Below are 4,924 nucleotides of genomic sequence, written 5' to 3'. Positions count from 1 at the left end.
ACCTTCAACTCTGACCCTCTCTCATATTAAGCATAATCAGCTGCTCATATATGTGATTGTATAAGAAGAACAGCAAAAAAAAATTAACAGCATTGTTGATGAATAACTAATGTAACATATCCAGCAAAATACATTTTAGTATTTTCAGTTTCTATGAACCTTGAAATTAGCAGCTGCACCCCACTTAGTATCTATTTTCAATTCGGTTTTACTATTACAGAGTATCACAGGCTGTCCTATCTTTTAACAAGTAAGAGGAGCTCAAGACAAACCATGCTAAGACGTCTTCACTGGAGAAGAGCATCCTTTCTCTACTATAACACGAGAAAGAGAATCATATTATGATACACAGAAAAGTTATAACAAAGTATCACAAGTGATAACCTAATCCAAGAGAAGTTTAATGTCTCACCCTTACACGGGCTATCAGTTTAAAATCAAGGTGCAATCAGTCTCTGTTCTTTCAAGCTGTAGGAAAACATCTTCCCCTTTCTCTGCTTTCTAGAGACTTTCTAACAGTTCCTTCCGGGTTGCTATTCTTTCCTTCGTTATCACAAATTATTTTCCATCCCTGGGCCTTAACTCTCTTTCTTAAAGAACAAAAACTATGCCAGATTAGAACTTCTCCTACAGTCTCATGACTTCATCTTCGATTAAATTCAGAAGTCTTAGGATCTTGAGATCCTAAGCTTAGCAACTTAGAATTTCTTAGGGGGCATAATTCCAACTATTATGGTAGGAAAAGCCACTATGATTATTGTTAATAACTAACCAGTCACTCTAAGAACAATCAGGGAATACATTTTTTAAAAAAATTACTGATGTTCTTTTATCATGTTAAATATCTTCATATTCTTATAATACAGTCACCAAAAACCATACAGTTAAGTCCATGTATATTAAAAATGAAGGCGATGTCTTTGGGACAATAAGTGTTAGCCCAGTGAATGCCTCAGGATGCACAGGAGACTCAAGACTTCCACTCAGGATCTGCTGCTACTGGCCTTTTGTTGCTCGGTAACATGCTTAACTCTTAGTAGCACTTGCGCCTCAACTCTATTTCATCTCCCTTTGTGTGTGAACTTTCTACCTTCCTGAGTTTAGTTTCAGTCGTTCTCACTATCTCAGGCAGTTCCTTGCTAGGTATTTCTTACTTGTTTGATGTAGCTCAGTCCTTCTGTCTGACCTTGTTTTAGAAGTAGTTGCTTAAAAGCGCTGCGTCCTTACTCCATTTATCACTAAAAAAGTTTTTTTTCTCTGGCAAAACCGAGCTAAATTTTCCGCCACTGGGACTGCATACCTTGCGTTAAGGAAGATAAGCCCTCAAGCAGAGTTGTATTCATTCTCTAGGGTGACCTTTCTAGAATGTGGCCCTGAGCCACTTCCAGGCTCTGTATAGGGAACTGCACACTCCCCTCAGGGTGCCTCAGGCCTCTGTTCCAACTGTGTTCTCTACTCAAGCTCCTATGGCTGGCTCAGCCTGTGGGCTTTCCTGGAACATCTAGGTGAAGACTAAAATGCTGACTCCCTGCATTAACATTTCTTTCTGTCACTGAGCACACACACTAGTGTAATAGTCTTCTCATTAATTTCATATTGAATCAGTAGTATTTTTAAAATGTGTAAAGTATGGCAGAGTTACAGGTCTGAAAATTGTTATCACTTGGTGAGAAGCATATGACATGGGGGATGGGTCAATGCTTAAATTGTGTACTTAAGAAAGAAGGAGGAGAGGCAGATGGAGGGAGGGAGGGAGAGGCAGAGAGAAAGAGAGAGAGAGAGAGAGAGAGAGAGAGAGAGAGAGAGAGAGCACATAGGCACATGCCATCAAACATGTGTGAATGTTAACTGACAACTTCTAAGATTCTGTTTTCTTCTTAAAACTATAGGTCCAGGTTGCAAACTGAGCTCAAGCCATATGATTTGTACAAAAACTGCTTCGTCCTGACCATCTCTCCAAATGCAATGTTTTCTTCTATGTAGTTCATCCCCTATGTCAGAATAAGGCAGAAAAGTAAAAGTTCTATTTATTTATTTGTTCATTCATTCATTCATTCATTCATTCATTCAAAGTGTTAACATAGGTTTCCACACTGGCCTATTACTTATGAATACAGAAGTAAGCTTACCTTAAGCCTATTCAGCATATGAGAATAAGAAACCTGAGAGTTATAGACATTGAGTCATTTTCTAGATAGCCTATCTCTTTTGTATTTTAGAAGCTAATAGACGTGTTAATTTTGTAGAACCCCTTGTTTGAGACAGTATCCTCACTTACAAACACGTCTTGTTTCTACACATTCATCGATCATACAAATTCATATTAGTGTGAGAAATATAAAAGGAAAATACCATGAAGTCTAGTTTCAATATTCAAACACAGGGTGCATTTATCTACCTGGAGAAGTCAGATATCAAAGTCAGGCTTGGTTTTTCCTTTCATTTTCCTTTTCTTTACATTGCTTTTATCACAACTATTTTAAGTTTCATAATTGGAAGATATACATGTATCCATCCCTAGGACATATTATTTAAGATCTTGTATTAGCTTTCTATAAGTACCAAGGAAAAAGGAAAGAAAAGAAAGGAAGGAACAAATTTAATGGCTTTTAGTCTAATTTGTCCTCTGCATACTGTGTTACTAATTCCCTTTCAACTTTCTAAATGAAAAGTAAGAAAATAAGTTATTTTAGTTAAATGACCCACCCTAATGTCCTTAAATATGAAAGTGACGAATATTCTTCAATGCACAATAGTTTGAGGGATGTGTTTTTATAGTCAATGTAATCAAATTAAAGTATGACATGTGTCACAATTAGACATGTATGCACTATGGAAATACATATATACATGCATATAGATGAGTAGATCTATGTAAAGACAGGTACAAAACCACATGTATATATAGTAAAATAATATCATATATGTTTTCAAACCAATTCATTTAAGCTTTTCTAAAATTTTAAACTTTATTGTAGAAAATAATATTTTCTATTTAGATCACAAAAAGTATGAGAAACCAAGAGTAACGAAATAGATCTTCTTGTAAAGATCAGCCATTATCAGAACTGATAAATTAGTCTATTCCAAATATAAATCCAAATGAAAACTTAAAACATATTTTAAAAATAGATTTCTATGAGTATTTACATATTTGAAAGGCATTCCTTATCTTTGGAGCTTCACAGTTGAGGAGAGGATAAAATGAACTCGGTTGCAGGTGATTCATAATTCATATAAATTCATTTTTTAAAGAACTGAGCCCTAGCAGTTATTAATTATTAGAAGATTTACAGTATATTTAAGAATGATGCATAGCCATGCCTGCTGGAAAGAATGGATCCTTGCCAAATAGCATTGAAATAAGTGTTGCATTTATACATAGGGAAAGAGGATTTTATTCCATCATTATTATTGCCGTTTTTAACAGCAATACGACTCCACGGCAGCCACCATAATTATTGTCACAGGCTGGGAGGTTGTGGGAGGGCAAGCACATTTTTATAGATTAATAATCTCTTGAGGTCACAGAGTACCAAATGTGTTTCTTCTGTGTTAGGGAGCGGGGGAGGAGTAGGCACCAGCTCTGATGAAATCTGTGCAGCCTGAGTTTCTTCCTAAAAATCTAAACGAGGAAATGGAGCTTTAAAACTCGCCCGGTTCAGCTACAGTAAATATTGCTAGGCAGCAGTGAAACCTTAATTAGTATTCTTCCTCCTTTTAAACAATACTAGTCATAAGAGACTCTGGAAAGGTGATGTTTGCTTCTCCTGAAATGTTCTTTTCTGGCTTTCTTTCTTTGTTAGTAATTTTTATTTGTTATTAATACCTGCTAAGTCCATGTAGCGCTGCCCATATACTCGAGGTATACGACCACTCACTGGTATATAAAAAAGCTGCTAGGACCCATGTCCCCAAAGGAAAGTGGCTTTCCGTTCCTTAGCAGCGTCCCTATAAGGGTAGACCCTTGCAGGCCACTCCCCTATCCGTGCTGGGAACTTATCTGGTTCATTCCTTTTGCCAGTCTTGTAAGTAACAACAACTGCTGTGATTTGTTGTGTACAACGACCACGCTACTTCCAGAAGTCAACATTTCCCAGTGATCGTTCCCATCTTTTTGCTTCTACGCAGCCTCTTTGCTTTCCCACAACCTCTTCAGTGATGTTCCCGAAGGCTTTGATGGTTGGAGGGTAGTATAGATGGCCACTCCACACTTGAGAACTGAGTGTAATTTATACCCTCGACCACTGCAAAATTACGTATCTCTGACAAAACTCGAGAGCAGCCCAATCCTGCGGGTATAAATACAAATAATTAGAATGCAATTTGACAGAAACATCATGATCGTTCTTTAATACCACATTTCAGCAAAATACTGTATACATATACTGTTCATTTAAAAAAAAAAGGCATTGACATTTGACATTGATGCACCTATACACTGACTTCACTCTTTTGGTTCACTTGTTAAAATGTGTTTTATTGTGTATAGTAGGAGATAATTCATTTAAGTTAAGCCAATAACCACAATTTTAAAAAAAAAATAATCGATGCCTCCAGGTTTAAGATGGATGGATTTCTAATATGTTATATTTCTGTGAGTTTACGTTTCAATTGATTGCACTGGAAGAATAAAACAGCAGTAAGCAAAAAAAGGAACAAAAAAACCAAGCTGTACAATTATTTGTCATTTGTTATTCATATTAATAAATATAGATAAGTACAGTTTGACACTCCTAGAAAAGCAACCCATGTTATGTTCTTTAGACTCAGCTATGGTTGTTGGGATTGAATGTGAAAATTTCCCCTATAAATCCTCATGTTTGAACACTAGGCTTGCAGGTGATGTCTTCGGATTGGAAGAAGCTGGACACTAAGGCGTGATATCTCATGGAGCAAGAAGTGTCACATCGGCACGGGGCTT

The sequence above is a fragment of the Rattus rattus genome, chromosome 12, assembly GCF_011064425.1.
Source record: "Rattus rattus isolate New Zealand chromosome 12, Rrattus_CSIRO_v1, whole genome shotgun sequence".
In the NCBI taxonomy this organism is placed as follows: Eukaryota; Metazoa; Chordata; class Mammalia; order Rodentia; family Muridae; genus Rattus; species Rattus rattus.
The sequence above is the reverse complement of the archived record's forward strand: the minus strand, read 5'-3'. Positions refer to the sequence as shown.